The 23,280-nt window shown below is 43.6% G+C and overlaps 1 long non-coding RNA gene across 2 annotated transcripts; it reads right to left on the bottom strand.

Annotated features, from left to right (window-relative positions):
• Positions 1-62: 62 nt before the first annotated feature.
• Positions 63-12,029, bottom strand: LOC114904917. 2 transcript variants are annotated; one of them, XR_003796062.1, is made up of 4 exons: positions 11,779-12,029; positions 10,720-10,782; positions 1,820-1,919; positions 63-107 (listed from the first exon to the last, which is right to left on the bottom strand). It is a non-coding gene; the product is annotated as an uncharacterized LOC114904917 (long non-coding RNA). The 2 variants fall into 2 exon arrangements; XR_003796061.1 differs by lacking the exon at positions 63-107 and having other exon boundaries at positions 1,774-1,919.
• Positions 12,030-23,280: the final 11,251 nt, after the last annotated feature.

Raw genomic sequence — 23,280 nt, 5'->3', positions numbered from 1 at the left:
CACCAGTCAGAATGGCCATCATCCAAAATACTACTATATTTAAAATAGATAACCAACAAGGACCTACTGTATAGCACAGGAAACTCTGCTCAGTATCTTGTAATAACCTAAATGGGAAAAGAATTTGAAAAAGAATAGATACACGTAAATGTATAACTGAATCACTTTGCTGTACACAAGAAACTAACACAGCATTGCTAATCAACTATACTCCAATTAAAAACATGTCTACAAATGACAAATGCTGGAGGGAGTGTGCAGAAAAAGGAACCCTCCTACACTGTTGGTGGGAATGTAAATTGGTACAGACACTATGGAGAAGAGTATGGATGTTAGTTAAGAAACTAAAAATAGAGCTGCCATATGATTCAGCAATCCCACTCCTGGGCATATATCCAGAGAAGAACATGGTTTGAAAGGATATATGCACCCCAATGTTCATTGCAGTGCTGTTTACAATAGCCAAGACATGGAAGCAACCTAAATGTCCATCGACAGACAAATGGATAAAGAAGATGTGGTACATATATACAATGGAATATTACTCAGCCATTAAAAAGAATGAAATAATGCCATTTGCAGCAACATGGATGGACCTGGAGATTATCATACTAAGTGAAGTAAGTCAGACAGAGGAAGACAAATACCATATGATATTGCTTATATGCGAAATCTTAAAAAATGATACAAATGAATTTATTTACAAAACAGACACAGACTCACAGACTTAGAGAAGGAACTTATGGTTACCAGGGGGGAAGGGTAGGGGGTAGGGATAGACTAGGAGTTTGGGATTGACATGTACACACTACTATATTTAAAATAGATAACCAACAAAGACCCACTGTATAGCACAGGGAACTCTGCTCAATATCCTGTGATAACCTAAATGGGAAAAGAATTTGAAAAAGAATAGATACATGTATATGTATAACTGAATCACTTTGCTGTACACATGAAACTAACACAGCATTGTTAATCAACTATACTCCAATTAAAAAAAAAAAAGTCTACAAATGCCAAATGCCGGAGGGAGTGTGGAGAAAAGGGAACCCTCCTACTCTGTTGGTGGGAATGTAAATTGGTGCAGCCACTGTGGAAAACAGTATGGAGGTTCCTCAAAAAACTAAAAATAGAGTTGCCATATGATCCAGCAATCCCACTCCTGGGCATATATCCGGACAAAACAAAATTTGAAAAGATACATGCACCCCTAGGCTCATAGCAGCACCATTTACAAGAGCCAAGACATGGAAACAACCTACAATAGATGTCCATCAACAAATGAACAGAAAAAGAAAATGTGGTATATACAATATATACAATGGAATATTACTCAGCCATTTTCAGCAACATGGATGGACCTAGAGATTATCAGACTAAGTGAAGTAAGTCAAAAAGAGAGACAAATACCATATGATATCACTTATATGTGGAATCTAAAATATGACACAAATGAACATATCTACAAAACAAACAGACTCACAGATATAAGAGAACAGACTTGTGGTTGCCAAGGGGGAGGCGGTGGGGGTGGGGGAGGGGAGGACTCGGAGTTTGGGGTCAGCAGATGCAGACTATTATGTATAGAATGGATAAACAACAAGGTCCTACTGTATAGCACAGGGAACTATATTCAATATCCTGTGATAAACCATAATGGAAAAGAACATGGAAAAGAATATATATATGTATAACTGAATCACTTTGCTGTATAGCAGAAATTAACATAACATTGCAAATCAACTATACGTCAATAAAACTTTTTTAAAACTGCATCATTCATTCATCCATTAAACTGACATTTATTAGTACTTACTATGTACCAGTACTCTGCGCTGAGGTTCCAGTGTTGATTCAAGTAAATTTAGCTCCTGCCTTCATAAATATTACAGTCTTCAAGATATGACAACCAGAGGCTGTGGGGAAGAGAGCACCAGATGTCAGCGCAGGTCTCTGCAGAGTTCAGTCATTCATTCAACAAACATTTGGTGAGTTTGACTGTGTGCCAGGACACAGGGAGAAATCACAGTCACTGCCCTCACAAGGCTCACAATCCTGGAGGTATAGGCAGATTGCAAATACAACATGGTAAGTTCTACAGAGTTGAGTCATGACATATGTGCATGTAACATTTGTTCATGTAATTATACAGCAAAAAGAGAGAGAGAAAATAATCAGGGAAATAAGACAGTGGTTCATCCACCATTCCTCCCACTAAGCAATGCCCCAGCATCAGCACAAGATGATAAAGAGAAGCCATCAGACCTTCAGTTTGTTCCACTCCCTATTGCCTTTCTCGGTGTGATCATTGCCCACCTCATTGACATCCATTTATCATTAAAAACACGTTCTTCTTCACTCAAGGTCCCTAAACTAAAGCCACCTACTTCATCTGGTCATCAGTCAAAGAGGTGGGATCACTTTCATCACTGGCTGGGCTGGACTTCTTAAGGGGTCTGATGTAATTTGTGGGTGGGTTGACCAGACAATTTATCATCCAAACCAGGACACCGCTGAGAGTGAAGTGAGGCGATACTGACAATTATTCCAGAGAAAGAGGCATAAATTGGGACTGTCTGGGCAAGCCAGGCATATGGCATCTCTATTTATGGGTGACTTAGGGGATTTTTATTTATTTTTTTATCTGAAAAGAGGTTTTTTTTTAGCAAACAATATGTTTTGTTATACAAGTATTAATTATAAGAATGTTTTCTAGTTTTTATTTTAATTTTATTTTTAATAGATTAAAAGTTCACAATTATTCAGAAGGAACGCAGTAAAAAGTCTCCCTCTCATTCTGTCCTCAGCCATTCAGTCGCCCCCAGAGGCAACCAATGGCATATTTTTCTTCTTTAACACAAATAATAGCATGGTATTCACACACTTCTGCACTTACTTTTTTCTCTTAACAATATACCTTAGAGATAATTCCATGTCAATATGACAAGCTTCCTCCTAATATACAGTGCTTACTATTTCACTGTATGGATGTACATAATTTATTCCACCAGTCTCCATTGATGAGCATAAAGATTGTTTCTCATCTTTTGCTGCAATGAATGACCTTGACCATACATCATTTTGCAAATGTGCCAGTGTATCTGCAGGACAAATTCCTGGAAGTGGAACTGCTGAGTCAAAGGACATATCAGTTAAGATTCTGTTTGGTTGCTCATAACAGAAAAGCCAAAAACACAGTCATTTAAACAAGAAAGATATTGATTTCTCCCTTAAATAAAAGGAGTCTGGAGATGAGCCATCCAGAGCTGCCATGGGCTTCTAAGTGTCATAGAGACCAGAATTCTATCTTTTTGCTCTGACATCTCCTGTCTAAAGCTTATACAATTGTGCAGGCCTTCTTTAAGTAAAAGAACACAAAATTACAAATAATTATTTAGAATGAGGGAAAAAATCATAGTGCATTATAAATTTTTAAAAGCTGAAATAACACAAACATCACTACACCCAGGAAAAATAATTATTCACCTTCCCAACATACCTTTATAACAGGTTTTTTTTTTCTACTTTTTTTGTGCTACATGATCTTTGATCACTTTTCCATAAGATAAGATTTTGTAATATCTAATGGAAAATAAATAAAAAGATAATTGAATTTTTCTTTCAGCATGGTTCATTAAAATTTATTTTTATTGTTGATAGTTGATACGCATAAAACATATGAAACATACTATTTGTAGTACTACTGCAGGTTTTGCCCTACAAATATAGGAATTCTGATAAACTCTACGATTCATAATGCCCATCAAAAACTATTTGGTGTTTGTAAACGTGTAAGCTAAGTTACTGAGCATGTTCCTGATAGGAGAAATCTTCCATTTTACTAGGCACCAGTGAGTACCAAATTCTCCACTTACAATTTTATACATCTGGTAAGTGGAAGAATATTACACAGACTAGCTTCTGGCTTTGTACATTTCAGCCTTTTTTTCTCCTCCACCATTGCTAAATACTTCTGATGATGGGCATAGGACACATTCACATCATGATATGACCTCTGGCCCTGCACCTTGATATCATAAAGCTCAGGGAGTTGGCACAGTGAGCAGTAAGTGTCTTCATGGAAGCCTTTCCTACAACAGGACAACTTGGAATTGACCGCAAACCACAGAAGCAGATACAGTCAAACACCAACTACATGTACCTACAGTTCAACTTCCTCTTAGCTGGATCCCCAAAATTCCCATGGCCGTTCCAATACCATCCAACACAACACATGGTCATCCAATACCATGACACAAGGAAAATCAGAGTCGAAATAGCAACCTTAACTATTTTCAGTTGACATATCTTACTTCTGCAAAGATGGTTGCAAAAGCATATGACCCCATGAACACATTGCTAAGGCCCTTCTGGGGTCTTGGAAGATGCCTGTGCAACTGAGGGGCTCTGAGGCTTAAGCTCCATTACCTGCATGGTAGGATGCCCCTGGCCAGCAGGGTTCTAGATTCATCTGGTCAATCACATACCCATGATTCGTGGAAGGGAGGCAGAAGCCCTTCTTCCTTTGCCAGTGGCAGTTGCTGAAGCGCCAGTTTCAGCAGGTATGAGTTTTTGCTGTGGCCATTAGGCTCTAGATGCTATGGTCTATCACCCACTTTGGGTCTACAGGCTGTGTAGGGCAGCTATATGGATCCGGCAGCAGCTTTCTCCTGTTTTTTGTTTGTCTGTTTCAATGTAATTTTAATTCTAATTTCATACACGCAGGAAAGAAAAGAATACAATAAACGCCCATATACCATCCACCTAGTTTTAACCATTATTAATATTTTACCTTTTTTTGCCTCATAACTGGATCATTTCTTAGTAAATTAAAAACATCATGACACTTAATTCTTAAATATTTAACATGTATCTCCAAAGAGTAGGGATACTTCTCCAATTAACAATACCAATATTATATGTAACAAAAATAGCAGTAATTCCTTAATACCACCTAAAACTCACTTCATATTCAAATTTCTATAACTGTCCTAAAAAAAATTTATACCTGTTTCTTTGAAACGAGGATCCAGTAAGTTTCACACAATAAATTTATTATGGCTCTTAAGTGTTGTCTCATCTATGACAATCCCCCCTCATGACACTGACCCTTTGAAGAGGTCAGGCCAGCTGTCATATAGAATGTCCCAAATTCTAAATATGTCTATCTCCTTATGCCGTCACTTAATCCCTAGAATTTCCCACGAAATGCGGTAGATCTAAAGGCTTGGGTTTATTTTTTTTTTGGCTCAGTCAAGCTGACACATAAATTTAATAATTACGTGTTAACTTGGCATCCACATGCATCTCCTAAACCCACACTTAATCTCCAAATAAAGACAATAACAAGGTTGTAATTCTTCCTAACATGTTATAGCTATCTTGCATACAACTAAAAACGCACTAAACCCTCCTCCAGGAAAGGAGGTAAAGTCCTTAAGTGATACTTTTCTCCTTGATATCTCATAGCTTAAATACTATGATGTAAAATTAATACTTAAATACTATAATAAAAAGTCAGTACATCTTATGTTATATGATATGGGAAAAGGGAAGAAAACATAAACACGCATATACATGTAAACATATGCATAACAAAATAAGGAGGAGATATTCATGACAATTACTTTCCTGTAACTGGTCACATGGTCATAGCTGGTATTTATAACTACCTTCTTCCACTACCCATTCTGTATTCCTTTTGCCTTCAGCAAGCACTCAGATGATCATAGTTCTTTACCTGTTGTGATGCAAACCTTCATTCCTGGGCCATTAGCAGACTAATATTCAATGAAATATTTGTTATATATTACATGCTATGCATAATTTTGGGATCTCTTTACATTTTTCTCTGTGCCATTTATTTATTTTTTTAAAGACACTTTTTAAAAAAATTATTTATTGTCTGCATTGGGTCTTCGCTGCTGCGCGCGGGCTCTCTCTAGTTGTGGGGAGCAGGGGCTACTTTTTGTTGCGGTACACGGGTTTCTCATTGTGGTGGCTTCTCTTTGTTGTGGATCATGGACTCTAGGCGCACGGGCTTCAGTAGTTGTGGCACACGGGCTCAGTAGTTGTGGCTCACAGGCTCTAGAGCTCAGGCTCAGTAGTTGTGGCACACGGACTTAGTTGCTCCACAGCATATGGGATCGTCCCGGACCAGGGCTCGAACTCATGTCCCCTGCATTTGCAGGCAGATTCTTAACCACTGAACCACCAGGGAAGTCCCAGCTCTGTGCCATTTATTAGTTTCTACAGACATTTGTCTATAGGTACTATGGTTTGTCTGATATAATTAATTCCCACGTGGTGTAACTAGAACTAAAATCCACGTTTCCTGATTCCTCATCTAGTAATCTTTCAAAGGATAAAGGAAAATAAAATAGCTTGTTAGGATAATACGATTTATTTTCTTTCTTTTGCATTTTATCTGGGTAATTTTTTATTTTTTGTTATATCTCAACTCCAAACTGAGCTTGAATAACCTCTTCTGCTTGAAGACGAGACAGTTCTGATTCAAAACTTGCCAAATCCTGAGTTCAGAATTTTGTTTTCTTTCCGAGATGAATATAAAAGCACCTACAAGTCAAGGAAAATGTTCTTCCTCGTACGGGCCAGCAGAAGCACTTGAGCGCCAGGGTGCCGGCCCTCCCCTTGGCCCAAAGGCCAGATAGCCTCGGCACCTCACTCCGCCATCTTTGCTTCTTCTCAAGTCCAAGGCTTGGGTTTCTTAAAGCCGTATTTATTGAGGTATAATTTATATCTGTAAAACATCATCTTTTTTACTTTACAGTTCTATGTGTTTTGACAAATGCAAATAGTCGTAATCTAAAAGCTTGGTTTGATTCAGATTTAACACATAAAGTCAAAATACTTTAAAAGGATGCTTTGAATTTCCTATTGAACTTATATATCACATCTGCAGGCAAATGATGTCTAGTTGTCCCACAATTAATGGTACTAATTTTGAACATTGGGTTCCTATAGCTTTCTGTATATCTATGTCCTTTAGTAAAAGTTAATGGAAAACTACAGCAATACGAGAAGAACCACCAAGAGAGCACAGCCTTCAGGAAGAAAGGCTTGGGTCATTCTACCAGATAGAGAACCCTGAACAGCTGAATGCTGGCTGAGAACAAAAGGAACAAGGGATAGATGGCAGAAGAAGGAAGTTACAATAATCAACAGAGGCCGGTTGCAAAAATGTAGTAAATATGCATATATTCTTCCTTGTTTTATTAGGTCTTTTCTTCCTCTTTCTTTCCCCTATTATTTTATACAAGGAGTGTTAGTGGCAGCTAATCTTCTAATTTAGTCTTTAGAATATCAAATGAGATGATGAGAGAAGTAGAAGGGAGAAAAACATCAGTCAGAGATGGACACAATGACTGATGAAACTTTGGGTCTTTCCTCTTGGGGGAGGGGGTGGCTATCTTCTCATTTGCATTATTTTATGTAACTACGCTTTCTTTTAGATGGAAGTACTTCTCCAATCTTATCTCTACTACTACCCTTTCATATACTCTACTCCAGCCGTACAGGCTTCCTGTACCTCAAACAGACCAAGCACATTCCAGCCTCAGGGATTTTGGTACTTGCTGGTCCCTCAGCCTGGAATAATCTCCTAGATAGCCAAGCTGCTGGTCCCTTATCTCCTTGGTGTTCAAACGCCATCTCATCAAGGAGGCGTTTCTCATTTAAATAGTAACGTCTACCCTCTCTCCAGAACTCCCTGTCCCCTTTTCCTGCTCTCTTGTCACAGCACGTATCATGACTTGAGATACTGTCCACCACCACCCCCACTAGGATTATAAGCTCCGTGAAGACAAGGATTTGAAGCTATTTTATTTATTGCTAAATCCCTAGCACCTAGAAAGTTATTGGCACATAACAGGCACTCGGTAAATATCTATATGACTAAATCAATGAATGAAGCTAATATAAGACCTGTGGGACTTTCATGTTAACGGGACCAGAAGACGTAAATTTGGGGAGCAATGGGAGTGGATGAAACTACCTTAAAGGAGGTAAAGCTGTAGATGGGAAATACTAGGTCACAAGTCTTGTTAAGAGTTAAGTGTTTAGTCAGCTATATTTCAATTGAAAAACATTCAGTGTCTAAACTGGAGATGAAGAGTTTAGTGAGGACAAGATGAAAATGCTGTAGGCAGGTGAGGGTCAGCAGTAAGAGCCAACACATAAGGTATGTCAGGCACTTTATATGTGTATTAATTTACAACAACTGTAAGGGTTCAATACTATTACTATTTCCAATTTACTGGTAACTAAATGAGCACAGAGCATCTGAGACTTGGCCAGGGCCATTTGGCAAAGCTGCAGTTAGAAACTGAGCTTTTAGTCTTCGTGTTTTTCCCACTGCACTGTGACTGCCTTGATAAGAGCTTATTAGGACTGCACCGAGACTGTGGAGGACCCCGTCTACAGTCCCCATCACTGTGCTCAACAAGAAATGTAGGAAGAGCACACTTAGAGTGGGGCTAAGTGGTCCATGAGGGCTGAAACACATTACCAGAAAGAGCTTTGGCTGGAGGACCAGGAGACATGCGTTCTCATCCTGGCTTTGCCACTGACTCTCAGGAAACGGGGACTAGTTACTGCCCGCTCTGACCATCCCCTTCCTCATTGTGCAAAGAGGGAGCCAACTCATACAATCTCACATTCCTTCCAGTTTGGAAATTCCAGTCTATAAACAAGCACCAACTCCATTAGCAAGTACAATTAGCACATACCATAGATGCACCTTTTCTGTAACACCAGGTACAAGGTGTTAGGGGAAAATCAGCAAATAATTGGCAGTTAGTAGAAAGACATTTTCTGATGGAATCAAAAGCTCTAAGAAGCTTACTGGGAACCATAACTTGGAAAGGCGGTGTGATGGAGAGGACTGAGCAACGGAAATGTCCCTATACGTTGGCACTGCACAACTTGGAGGTGTATTTGTAAACGGAGTTCTTCCTTTCATTATTATAATGATGAGCAAAAATGGAAATTCTGCAACATGTCAAGGGAGAAGCTAGGAATAAAATTTAATTCCTGAAAACCTGGATAGAACCTTATAGCAGCCATGATCCTAAAAGGAGGAGTTATTATGCATATACATAGATCTATAAATAACTGGAAGTTTCTGTTGACTCTACACATATCTGCCCACATCCTGTGTTTTGTGTACATGCGTATATACACATCATATGTGCACATCTAAGAGTACATGTGTATCTATATATACCCACAGGAGTGGCCAGATCTATATTTATATATTAGAGCCTGGCTTAAAATGGGGGATAATGACACTGAAAATTATTCTAAGCTTTTCAAAGACATAAATGACCAAAATGCCTCCTGACTCCTGAATTACATTACCCAGAAAGAACTTAATAACATGTTATTATCGCTTCTCCTCACTGACAGGATTTCAGGGCTCAAAAGACAAATAAGAAATGCATTCGTAATCACCAGCACAGTCACCTCTGCCAAGCTGTGGCCACTGCTAATCCCAGGTAGGTGCTGTTGGGTGGAAGAAAGCCTGGGGCCGGTAATGTGACTTGGTGCTTGGTAATTGTCACCAGTTCAGTTGGACTGTCACCATCTGAGAGGGCGTGGCTATGGGGAGCTCATAGAACAAACAGAGAATCCCATGGGTGAAGGTCAGAGAAGAGAGAATGCATTATGGGAACCAAAACAGAATTTCTCAGTTCAACTGACATAATGGAGGTGAAATTCCTTGTAAACTGTAAAGTGCTTCACATATGTGACTGTGAACGGGAAGGGCTATCATTAATGGGTCCTGTTTGAGTTATCAAGGCTGCCGTGTATAGCTGTACAGGCTGTGCATTGCTCAACTTCTGAGAATGTCATTAGTTTATGTGAATGGTGCCCCCTGGAGTTGTACATTATGGCAGCCTTGTTGGTGGAAGTGGGGCTAAGTTGGTTGACAAAGACCAATATGGGGGCTGATGTTCCCCTCCTGGACAATGCTTGAGCCCCAGTGATGAACAATCCAGAGAGCTGGTCAACAATTCTAACAGCAACTTGCTAATGGTTTGGAAAATTTGCTGCAGGGTAATTAAAAGGCAGTTACAAATAAGATCTCTGAGGGCAGGAGCCATGTCTTATTCACTTAGTATCCTGAGTCTTACAACATGTTTGGTATATGATAAATGTACATGTTTGGTATACGATAAATGTTCAGAACATGTTTGTCGAATGTAAGAATGGATGGATATTGAATGAATGAAAGATGGAGACTCACCAGGGTCAGCTCCTGGGGAGAACTGGTTGTAGTGATTGCAAAAAGCATGTTCAGCTCAGCAGATGTGACTGCACACTCTGCCCCATGTCTCGTCTCCCACGATTCGGGCTATGACAAGCCTTTTGTGAAGTGCCATGGGCACGTCATGAGTTCAGCAAGGGTTTGTTCAAGATTTATGATATGCCTCACCTGATGCTGGGTGCTATGGGCCTGTGTAGTGGTGATGACAGTGGAGCCAGCAAACATATCACAATCCCTGCCATCAAGGATCTTACAATCGAAATGGTTTAGTCAGATGTAAGGCCATGGAGAAATGAAATAATGCTATTAAGTGATATGAGCCCAAATGCCAATGAACAGCAAAGATGGTAAGTAGTATAGAAGTTCAGGACAGAAAGCACAGATTTCTGCTCTGCCACTTGCTGTATGCTCATGAGAAATTTACTTACCTATTCTGAGACTCCCTTTTCCAGTTTGTAAGACTGAGGTAATCGTGCCTACCATGCAAGGCCCTTAAACAGAAGATTAAAACAGATAATGTATTTAAAATGCATATCACAGTGCCTGGCACATGGTAGAAATTTCCGGAATGTTGGTTCTTGTATAAGGACTCTCCAGTCAAATGTGACAGAATCCCAGATGATCCCAACTTAAGAAAGAAAAAAAAAAAAAAAAAAAAGGTGTGTGTGTGGTTGGTGTGTATATGTAACCCCAAAGTGAAGCAGTATGAAGGCTTCTGGCATAGGGGGATCCAGGAGCTCAATCAATAACACTAGGGTTCTGCCTGTATTTCCATTTCTCATACAAACTTTCTCTAGAGCTTTTCTAGGGTAAGAACAGCTGCCAGCAACCAGAGTCCAGCTTAGCCTCAGAAAGAAGAGCTCTCCTCCCAGAAATCTGGAATAGGAAAGTCTCAGGGAGCACTCTGATTGGTCCAGCACCACCCATGAAACCATCCCTTATCCAATGGCTGTGGCCAGAATAACGAAATGATCTGATTGGCGAGGCCTGAGTTGTTCCCACTCCTGAGCTTATGGGAGCGGGGAGGGGGTGGAGGGTGTTTAGCCCTATCCAAACCTTGTGGAATGACTTTCTGAGTGGAAAAGTGTTGCCTATTTCTTCTATATACTCGGAAGAAATACATAAAAGACACAGCTGCATGTGTCTAGAAAAAAAATAAAATAGGAGAGCTAGTTATTTCTTGACAGGAGCAAAAAAAAAGATTCCTATTAGATAAATATACAAACACCAGGTGTACGTGGGTAAATTCCCTTGGCCCCTGGACTCAGAAATGGTACCCACCCAGCTGGGGTAAGCGAGCCAGGACTTTGCGACCCCTGGTGAGCAGGTACAAGCACTACGGTTATACTCCGCAAAGCAGAAGGCAGGAAAGCCAATTCGGGTGGGGTCACGAGAGGTTGTGGGAGACCAAAAGCTGAGCTTTGGTTTCTGGGGAGACGGTGGCATGGGAAGGGGAGGGAGACAGTGACAAGCCCCGTCTGGCTGACCTTGCCCCTTCTGCAGGACCCAGGGACGGGCTCCAGAGTCAGCGTTGATCTAAGTGCCTATTCCAGACACACACGGGGCAGGGACGTCCTGGCGACCAGGGAGGAGCCGCTCGTGGTTACAGCAACACAGAGGGTCCCCCGGCCATGACAGCAGGAGGGGGCTGGGCCGGGTGGCTGCACAGCCTCTGCACAGGCCAGTCAGCTGCTCTGAGTTGCCGTGAAGCCTCCTTCCCTGATGTCCTATTCCATTTTCTTGTCTTGAAAAAAAAAAAAGAGTGGGGAAGGGGGGATTGTTTACTTAAACATCCTGTAACTGTGGCCTTGAGTAACCAAGCCTTTAATGTCAGAGAGCAGAAGAGAGAGAGAGAACGTGCAGCACATGCATAAAACTTGCCGTCACTATCACCATTTTAAATCACTTATCATGCATTTGTTTGTCACTGCATATTTTTCTAAATTCAGTTTAGGACAGGAGTTAGAGCAGGCCCCAGAGTCAAAACACACCGGTTCATATCCCAGCCCCCTCTGTAAAATGCAGTAGTTGTGAGAATTAGAATAAAGGATGTTAAAGTACTGAAGAGCACCTGGCATACAGAAACTACTATGGTCATTGACCTTATATAAGGTGCTTTAGTCAGGGACTGCCCTCAATAAGGTCCCCACCGTCTTTGAGTTTATATCAACTCGAACGTAGAAACCCAGTTTGGAGTTTCTACTTGTAATGATATCTACTGAGCTGAAAGAGATGTTCTGTGATAGACTGAATTCTAAGAGGGCCCCTGAGACTCCCACCCCCTCAACTCCAACACACAACCCTATACATCTTGTGTAATCCCCTCCCTTTAAATGTGAGACTGAATATGATGGGATGCCACTCCGTGATTTGGTCATGTTACTTGGCAAAGGTGGAAGGATTTTGCAGCATCCTTGAGTTGGAGATAACCAAAATGGAGCTTATCCTGGGTGGGCCTGGCTTAATCAGGTGAGCCCTTAAAAGAGGGACTAGGTCCTTCCTGAGGTTAGAGTCATACTCTCCTGCTGGCCTTGAAGAAGCAAAGCCATGTTGTGAACTGCCTGTGGAAAGGGGCAGCCTTTGAGAGCTGAGGGCCTCTATGCTACAACCACAAGGACCTGAATTCTGCCAACAACCTCATTGAACTTGAAAGAGGGTCTCAAGCCTCAGAAAAGAACACAACCAGGCTGACTCTGTGTTCAGCCTTGATCACAACCTTGTGAGACCCTGGGCAGAGGACCCAGCTAAGATGTGGGACTCCTGACCTACAGAAACTGTGAGAGAAATGTGTGCTGTTGGAAGTGACTAAGTCTGTGATATTGTTACACAGCAATAGAAAACTAATATATATCCTATGTCTGCTTAAAGCCTTGTTGAACTCTGTTTTAAAACGGGGTGTGCCTGAGTGTGTGTGTGTGTGTGTGTGTGTGTGTGAGAGAGAGAGAGAGAGAGAGAGAGAGAGAGAGAGAGGAAGAGAGAGAGAAATGATTTAAAACATGGCCCCAGGGACTTCCCTGGTGGCACAGTGGTTAAGAATCCGCCTGCTAATGCAGGGAACACGGGTTCGGGCCCTGGTCCGGGAAGATCCCACATGCCGCAGCCCATGCGTCACAACTACTGAGCCTGCGCCCTAGAGCCTGCGAGTCACAACTACTGAGCCCGCGTGCCACAACTACTGAAGCCCGTGTGCCTAGAACCCATGCTCCGCAACAAAAGAAGCCACTGCAATGAGAAGCCCGCGCACCGCAAAGAAGAGTAGCCCCCGCGCACCGCAACGAAGAGTAGCCCCTGCTCACCGCAACTAGAGAAAGCCCGCGCGCAGCAACGAAGACCCAACGCAGCCAAAAATAATAAATAAATAAAATAAAGAACAAACAAAAACAAAAAAACATGGCCCCATTATTTTTGTTATAGTTGAAAATATGGAGTATCATTCATTCAACAAGTATTTACTGAGTACATACTTACTATATGCAAGGCAATGGACTAGGAACTTAAACAGGATCAGAAACCAAAACTGGAAACTTGTTACTGCTGCTTCCTAAGAGAATTAAAGGGAAAATGTTTAATGTTGAAACATGTCTTCTTAAACCACTGTTATCAGAGCTTATGCTTGTCACGGATGAGTTTCTTTGAGATAGTGAATGAATAATAATAATAGTAGTAGTAGTAGTAGTAATGATAATAATAGCTAATGTTATTAAGTGCCTAGTATGCCCCAAGCCTCTTCCCATTCAATCCTCATAACACTAAGAGGTAGGAAGTTGGTATCTTTATTATTTTTGTATTATAGAGGAAGATACGGAAGAATAGAAAGGTAAATGACTTGTCCAAGGACTCACACAGCTGGTAGAAAGCAGAGCCAGAATTAATCCAGCTCTTTCTGGCAAATTCCATGCAAACAAACTTTTGTTGATCACCTACTATCTTGTGGGATCTTAAATGGTTCTTTTTGCTTCTTATCCCCTTTGCCACCCACCTTCCAGAGGATGCCTCTCCCTTCCATTTTACTGAGACAGTGGTGGCTACCCATGTCTGTCTCCCCAGATTTCCTCCAGAAACAATAGAGAGCAAGAAGAAAAATTAAAGCTACACAAAAACCACACCCTCAGCATGGCTGAAAGACAGAGAATGCCTAAACTTCAAAATCACTATAAGTCAAAAAAGAAGGGACTTCCCTAGTGGCGCAGTGGTTAAGAATCCATCTGCCAATGCAGGGGACACGGGTTTGCACCCTGGTCTGGGAAGATCCCACATGCCGCAGAACAACTAAGCCCGTGCGCCACAACTACTGAGCCTGCGCTCTAGAGCCCGCGAGCCACAACTACTGAGCCCACGCGCCGCAACTACTGAAGCTCGCACGCCTAGAGCCCGTGCTCCACAATAAGAGAAGCCACCACGATGAGAAGCCCACACAGCGCAACGAAGAGTAGCCCCTGCTCACCGCAACTAAAGAAAGCCCACGTGCAGCAACGAAGACCCAACACAGCCAAAAATAAATTTTTTTAAATAAAAGAAAAGAAAAGAAAAAAAAATTCCCACTGAGTGAACTTTCACATTCCTGCCTCACCACCAGAGCTCCAGTGAGCCCAGGGAAGCCTGCAGGCATGTATTCTGGGGGAGAAACAGGGCCAAAGGAAGGGAGAGGCGTCCTTTGGCAGCGGGCTGGTCCTGCAAGCCAAAAGAGAACTAAAAGATCAGAAGTATCTCATTATACATCCTTTACCAAATGGAAGACTCGGTATATTGTGACAGATTAAGATTTTTGCACTCTTCAGCGCTGGGATCCTCCCCTCCCCATTTCCTGTTCACTGCCCTTTTCCCCATCCCCACCATTAAGCAGCAACCAGGCTTCTCCCTTTTATTGGCTGGGAAGAGATAAGACTGCAAAATGGCAGTGGCGGGGGGCGGCGTTTACTAGCTTTTGATTCAGAAAGCTAGCTATCTGGATTTTTCTTTAGGGGATGGAATAGGCTCAAAATTTAAGCAAAGGATTTGGGAGAAAAACATTAGGAGTAAAGAACAAGATTCTCTCTTCCCCCTGCACCCTCCAACACTTCCCCCAATCCGACCCCAGCTACAAAAAAAATTTTTCCCCAGAGGTGGTAAGAGGGGAGATAGAGGAACTTGATGAAAGCTGAGGCATCACTGGGTCCCTGAGAAGGAGCCCTGCATCCTCTGCCTCGCTCCTATTTTAGGTCTCAGAAGTCCAGAAGGGTGTGTGGTCAGAGCACACCTGTGAGCATTTCCTAGGTAGGGCTGCCTCTGGACTGGAGAATGGTCACCTAGTGTCTCTACTTTTATGGTCTCAGCGCTTCCCTGTGCCCCAGTGTGGCTCAGGGCAGTGGTCTGTCTGGTGATTGCTGTACCCAGAAGTCACGACAAAGTTGCCCTGAGAGGGTGGAGAAGAGAGGAATGAGGGTCATTCGGGCAAACATGGTGTTAGAGGCTCACAAGGGAAACGTCTCCAGGGAAGGTAAGCAGTAGCCGAGGACTGGTCCAGCCCAGCGAGTGCCTGCATGGTCAGACAGCATCAGGGGCACGTTGGCCCCTGTGGATGCTTTGGCCCCATGGAAACCCTCAGAACTCAGAAACGGGGGAGAACTGACTATGATGAAACCTCTCCCTCCTGGATGAATGGGCTTCAGGCTGAATTGCAGAGACCCAGGGGCCTTCCTGACCCCCGCCTCCTTTGTGAGAGAGGTAGAACATGGCTGTGGAGCATTGTTTGGGGAGCTGAGGCAGGAGGAGAAGGCGGTCCCACAGCTCGGGGTATTCTCAGACCTGCTGCAACGACAACAGACATGATTACAGCTCTTCCTCTTTGAGAAACAGCCAGTGGCCAACACCCCTTTCCCTTTTTGATTGCCCAGCAACGGGGTGTTACTGGAAACTGAAGAGGAGGGGTGCAGTACAAGGAGAAATGCAGAGGCGAGTGGAAGGAGGCTGAGGTAAAGAACTCTGGGAGTGGAGGCTTTCCACTTGACCAGCTGGTTCCCAGATGACCCTCCGACTCAGGTTCCCAAGTGGGCCGGGCTGCTCGCATCCCTGGTAAAGGGGACGTACCATCGCCCTGACGCCAGGGCACAGCTGGTCCTTAGCGTCCCCTGGAACAGAGCGCCACACAGCTTGCTCCACACGGGGAACTGATCACATTGTAAGACCATGTGTTTGTTTGCCTGCCTGCCTTTCCCACCCCAAAGGATATCTTTCTTTTTACCTCTGTCTCTCCTTTTTCTATAGGACCCAGCTCCTCCAAGGTGGACAGGAAGTATTCGGTGAATAAATCACTTCACAAATGCCTAACAACCTCTGGGACGTGTCACCTTTGTTACCACCTCTGAACTCACCTAGTGAGCCACTTAATACAGCCACTACCAGGAGAAATAAGAACACATGCCCCATAAAGAAACTCAGCGGACAAGGAGGAAGTAACCCCAGTGCAACTGGAGAGTAATTGTCCCGCTCTGGGAGACCCCTGGCTGCAGTTAGGTGTCATAACTTTGCTTTGGCTTCTCCCTCAAGGAATGTCAGCACCTGAAAGGAGGGTAATCTGGTGATCCTGGCACCTTGCGACTCAAAGTGTGGTCCCTAGACTGGCAGCATCAGCATCACCTGGGGGCTTGTTGCAAATGCAGGACCTCAGGCCCCACCCAGACCTGCCGAACCAGAGTTTGCAGTTAACAAGAATACGGATTCAGGTTTGAGTAGCGAGGCCTTTGATTACAGAGAAACGGTTAGGAGTTGGGAGACCAGTGAAGTGATGCAACTAATTACTATTCAACAGTCAAAAGAAAACCAAAGAGACCTAGAGCACAACGTGTGACATCCGATGCCCAAACCAGCCTGCCTGATCCCAGCATGGCCATTGTGAGATTTTTAGCCTACGAACATTCACAACTGAACTAGAAGGCCAGTGGGTTGTACCCACCTGCCACGTCCCCAGCAAAGCCTTGGCCACTACCCCTTGTCCGTAGCGGGCCTGTCTTGACAACCCTAACCCCCCTCTAACCCCTCTCCTCAGGAAAAATTGACCATTTCCTATGTTATTCCCAGCACAAGGTAGGCACTCAATAATTGTGTGCCAAGTAATGAAAGTGTTGTGCTAGCAGGCTTGGATCAATTAGTGATTGCAATTGAAGCTGAATGTAATTAATTATATAATTTTGGGCTGTTCAAGTTTACTTCTACTAAAATTACATCATGAGAAAGGGGCATGAGGAAGGATTACAGAGAGAAGGAGGGGAGGTAAGCTTCCACGTACAACAGTTGCCCATGGAGTCAGACCTCCTGCCGACAGTAAAAGATGCACGTGGCTGTGTATGTAACTAGGACATTCCGATCCTGAATCCCATTTGGACACAGAGTCCAAAATCAAGGACTTCGCCTCAGTACCAGGGCTGTGCGGCAGTGGGCGCTGTCAGCAGCAAACTCTGCTCAATTTGGGGACATTAATCCTTGCCTTGATCGATTTCCACGGCTGCATGCTTTCCATTATTCACACCAAGTGAGTCTCCTCTCTGCTCACACTCAGAGGATGTCAGAGCTAAAAAGGCTCTTTGCGGATCTTTAGACCCGTGCTTTTTAGCCCCATCAGACCTCATGCACCCTTTTCACAACAAATATTTTGCAATGCCCCCGACCATCCTGAAACAAAATCCACAGAAACTATAATCTATGTATATATAAAATTAATCTACTTGCATAATTTTTGAAAGTCAGACTGATGCAGGTACACTGGCCATTCAAATGCAGGCTCTGCATTGTCATTGGTTATGTGTTTTCCCAGAAGAGTGACCAATAATTCCTAAAGAAACAAATCACCCCTCAACTCTCATGGTAATTGCATTCCTGTAAAATTCAACAGGTATTAATACCACGAAAAAAAAAAAAAAGGTTTGCCTTTACATGTAAAACAGAGTTAGGCTATAGATTCAGTACAGTCGGGATTTTTACCACATGAATATCCTGGACACCGCACTGGTCACAGGACAATTCTTTGTTGGGTAAAGCTGCCTTGCCCATAGGAAGATGTCTAGTGTCCCTGACCCCACCCGATCGGTGCCAGTAGCAATCCCTAGTCATTATGATAACCAAAAATGTCCTCACACATTTCCAGAAAGTGCCTGGGGGTAGTAGCACCCCCATGGAGTACCGCTCATTTAGCCCAGTCTCCTTAATTTGCAGGTAAGAAATCAGAGGATTAGGGAGGAGAAGACTTGAGCTAAGTGCCCAGCTGGTCAGCACCCACCGGTCTCCGGACTCCCATTCCAGGATCCCTCCTAGCTCCACACTGCAGCTTCCAAGCTGAACACTGCGGGAGGAAATCAGGCTTTTGGCCGGAACTCCTCTGGTTCCCATGCTCAGATTCATTATTGCTCCCCACACCCCCAGCAGACTAAAGTCCCTCCAAAGGAAAACACAGCCATACAGTGTCGAATAAAGTCCTCTAAGCTAGGGAATGACATCTCAACACCTTTCAATTAATCTGCCCAAATGAGCCCAAGATGATCTCCTCTCCACCACCAGAAAGCTAACTTGATCGTCTTCCTGTCTTCATTTATGAGAGCTCTGAAACTCTCCCAGGTAAAGAAAGGATCCTACTTTGAGGCCCAAAACAGCACTTAGGCATTACATGCCAACACTGCTCAATCAGGAGCAGTTGATGTGTGTGCTGTGTTAAGAAGGATTCTGGAGCCATATCCCAGTTCAACTTGAGAGGATACAATGACCAACTTGTGGAGTTTGCATGGGCCATGGTAGGGGCCAGGTGTTTGTTACGTCTGTCTTAGAACCCTAGACAAATCCAATCTATTTTCCTAGGTCAAAAGCTTTGCCAGTGACAGTCTATTTTACACCACTGGCTTCTCTGTTTAAAACTTGAGGCAGGGCTTCCCTGGTGGCACAGTGGTTGAGAGTCCGCCTGCCGATGCAGGGGACACGGGTTCGTGCCCCGGTCCGGGAGGATCCCACGTGCCGCGGAGCGGCTGGGCCCGTGAGCCGTGGCCGCTGAGCCTGCGCGTCCGGGGCCTGTGCTCCGCAGCGGGAGAGGCCGCGGCAGTGAGAGGCCCGTGTGCCGCAAAAAAAAAAAACAAAAAAAACTTGAGGCAAATGTCTCCTTCCTGATGGTTGACACAGTTCAATCATGAGATAAATTGCTTTGCTACAAATGGCAGTACTAGACTCTCACCTCAGAATCTCACTCATTCACTCAGGACCTGTGAGTTGAGCATACACCGTGCATCAATCATCGGCAGTGGGGAGACGTAGCAAACCCGTCAAACTGCACGTAAGAATCATCCTTCCCCAAGGTCTCTAATTCATAAAATAGTATGCACCACACAAAACTCAGCATTAATACCCACCATTTTTCATCTGAAATTGATGTACCCTTAGTTAAGGGATCAAGAAGACACAGTGCACAATACACCCTGAGAAAACCATAATCAAAAAGAGTCATGTACCACAATGCTCACTGCAGCTCTGTTTACAACAGCCAGGACGTGGAAGCAACCTAAGTGTCCATCACCAGATGAATGGATAAAGAACATGTGGCACATATATATACAGTGGAATACTACACAGCCATAAAAAGAAACGAAATTGAGTTATTTGTAGTGAGGTGGATGGACCTAGATTCTGTCATACAGAGAGTGAAGTAAGCCAGAAAGAGAAAAACAAATACCGTACGCTAACACATACATATGGAATCTAAAAAAAAACAAAACCAAAAACAGGTTCTCATGAACCTAGGGGCAGTACAGGAATAAAGACACAGACGTAGCGAATGGACATGAGGACACAGGGAGGCGGAAGGGTAAGCTGGGACAAAGTAAGAAAGTAACATTGGCATATATACACTACCAAATGTAAAACAGATAGCTAGTGGGAAGCAGCTGCATGGCACAGCGAGATCAGCTCGGTGCTTTGCGACCACCTAGAGGGGTGGGATAGGGAGGGTGGGAGGGAGACACAAGAGGGAGGGGATATGGGGATATATGTATACGTATAGCTGATTCAGTTTGTTATAAAGCAGAAACTAACACAACACTGTAAGGCAGTTATACTCCAATAAAGATGTTAAAAAAAAAAAAAAGATGACACAGTGCATAGCAATTGATTATAATTAATGCCTTGAATATTTTTTTCTTTTTTGCTAGGACAGCCATATTTTAAGGAAAGTGTCTTTAGAAAAAATGGCTAAATATTGGCTATCTTTAAAGTTAATGAAAATAGGTAATCTAGAAAAAGACATCCATAGGAATACAAAATAATCGTTCAAAGAGCTGCCTCTTTAATAAATACTTATTAGAAATACAAAATTAAGTCAAATACTCTTGCATGAATTGGTTTAAAAAATTTTTAAAGTGAAAAGAAAAAAAAGGCAAGAAATAACAGGAAGGTTAAATGGATCTGAAAACATTCAAGAATACTTAATTTGAGGTAAACTGGTCTTTGGGAGAATGGATCCTTGGGCAAACAGGTTTTTGGCCATATGACCATAGGCAAGTTGGCTTTAGGTGAATTGAACAAGAGCCAGTTTGGTGGGACATGTTGGGAGGCAAGGAGGCCAATGAGGGGATCAGATCTGAACCAGGATGCTGGTGGTAGAGTGGGAGAGGAGAGGATACAGGACATACAAGGTGATATAGTTTATGGGGCATTTCTATGAAGGTCAAGACCCTCATTTCAAAGGCTGACTCCTGGCTTTTGCACCTGGGTGACTGCTGGTGGCACCAACCACTAAGACAGTGAATGCAGGTCCCTTGGTAAAAATGAAATTTGGGGAAATACTGGCCCCAAAGAGAGATAGAGATGGTCTCATCAAATCTTGCTTCCAGGTAGAGCTGCTGACTGGCATCACTGGTCCCCAAGAGTTGTTTAAATCCTTTTCTCTCCTCCCAGACCACAGACCTCCTGGCTCACCACTGCCCCCACCGGCAGGAGGCTCTCTCCTTACCCAAAGCCAGCTGCTCTTGTGAAATATACCCCAGTTCCTTAAAGGCAGGCGTCATGTCTGATTCATCTTGTCTCTCCACTCCCCTCCGCAATAAAAGGGCATTGAAGGGATGCATGTGACATACATGAATCGAGGCATGTGTAAGTGGCCACATGATGACCAATGAAAGGCTTACTATGGCCTCCACTGTCCTGGTGTCAAAGAGCATGCAAGAGACAAAGAGGTGGCCCTTGCCCTCCAAGGACTGCACAGGGCAGGCAGACAGTTGCGTGTGGATGGCAGGGGTAGACAGACGTATCAAGAGAACTGAGAGGGGGAGGAGAGGAGCTCAACAAGGGCAGTGATCTTGGGAAGTTCCCTACAGAAGGCAGGACTTGAGAGCTGTCAGGAACATAGAAAGCAGAGGGCTTGGATATAAGGAAGAGCAGAGAGAGGCAGAGTGAACACCCAGAGCAAGACCATGGAGATGGCGTGACCGTGGAGATGTCTATAAAACATCAGGATCAGCCTGTTTAGGAATCTCACAACCCAGACAGGCAGAGAGAGGTGATAACCCTCACAGGAGCTCTCATCTCACTCAACGGGACGTGTGAAGTAGGAAAAGCAGAAGAAGGGAAGCTTCCACACACACAGTCCAGTTCCCAAACTCATCCTTGGTTAAACATGGGCTCTGTGAACTGGCCAGCTCAGCTCTCAGGCCAATGGGGAGCACGTACAGGAGGCTGTCTTTACCTTAAATGCTCCCAGGATGTCTCTTTCAAACTAACACTGTGATTAAAGAAAGAGCTCCTGCCAGCTCTCTGGTGGTAACCTGGGTGGACAGCAACTACGAGAATCAATAAGAGAAATTAAGCCTATTTCAGCCAAAAAGCCAGTTTCTAAATACCCTATGGATCATCAGAAAATAGCCATGGCTATTATAGAAAGCGCGTCCATACAACTGGTATCCAGCCAGAATGGCATGGCCTTTGTGTTGGTTTTGACCAGAAAATAACATATAAGGTAACCAATCAGCAGCCCTCACTCTCGTCATCTCAACAACAGCAGTAACATTAAGACCTTACTGCAATTTAACTCTGTTTTCTCTTGCTCAGCTCTCTGGAGAGTGTCCAGTCTATAATCGTCTCTTTATTTTCTATCCCTGTAGACATGTCTATTATTCTCCTCTAGACTTCCTCTGGGTTCTCCACATCTTCCAAACGTGGGTCCATGGCCCTTAAAGATAATAGCTGCAATGATAAGGGCACTTTGGGTTAAAACGCAAATACCCAATTTAAAGTAACACACAAAAAAGGGAGAGGCAGATTTATTGGCTCATGTAATTGAAAAACCAAGGTGGATCTGGCCTGCAGGAATGGCTGGATCTAGGAGTTCAAAAGAGAGGCAGGCAAGATAGCCACTGGAACTTAGGAACCAGTGGAAAGACAGTCATCCTCCATAGTCTTCGCTGAAAGTCACAGGAATGCCCTTGGAGTCATGAACCCATACTGGAACCAATGTCTGTGGCCAGAGAGATGGCCATCTGTCTACCCCCATGGCGTGTGGGAGACACTGGATCAGCATACTCGCAGGAATGGGTGTCGCTACAGGAGAAGGGAGTTCTGTTAAAGCTGCAAGGGATGCTGGGTAGATAAACTGTTCACTTGCACGCTATGTCTCTGTTAGTTTCTTAGCGTTGCTTTTCCCTGTCGCTTTCACTGGCACTATCTATTCGCATTCATCACAGTCCTCCAAGAAAGGCAACCTATGGACAACCACTCCATTTCATAGCAGGGGAAGCAGAGGCTCAGAAACCGAAACAAGCTGCCCAGTGATAGCAGAATTAGGTTGATGGGCCTGACCTCCAGCTGCCCGGCTCAGTGTAGGCAACACTGGCCCCCGTCCAGAGAATACGGTCCAGGACAAAGGTAGGAAAAAGATCAGAGCCTACTCTGGACACATTGTGCCATCTGGTTATTATGGACATAAGCTGTTACAAGTCGGAACTCACTTCTAATCAGCTCATTATAACATCCTGAATGTTCCTGGT

This window comes from Monodon monoceros, unplaced genomic scaffold (genome assembly GCF_005190385.1).
Source record: "Monodon monoceros isolate NGI ecotype Baffin Bay Population unplaced genomic scaffold, NGI_Narwhal_1 Super_Scaffold_21, whole genome shotgun sequence".
Taxonomy (NCBI): Eukaryota; Metazoa; Chordata; class Mammalia; order Artiodactyla; family Monodontidae; genus Monodon; species Monodon monoceros.
Note: the sequence above shows the minus strand (reverse complement) of the source record. Positions and strands in the feature narration are given on the sequence as shown.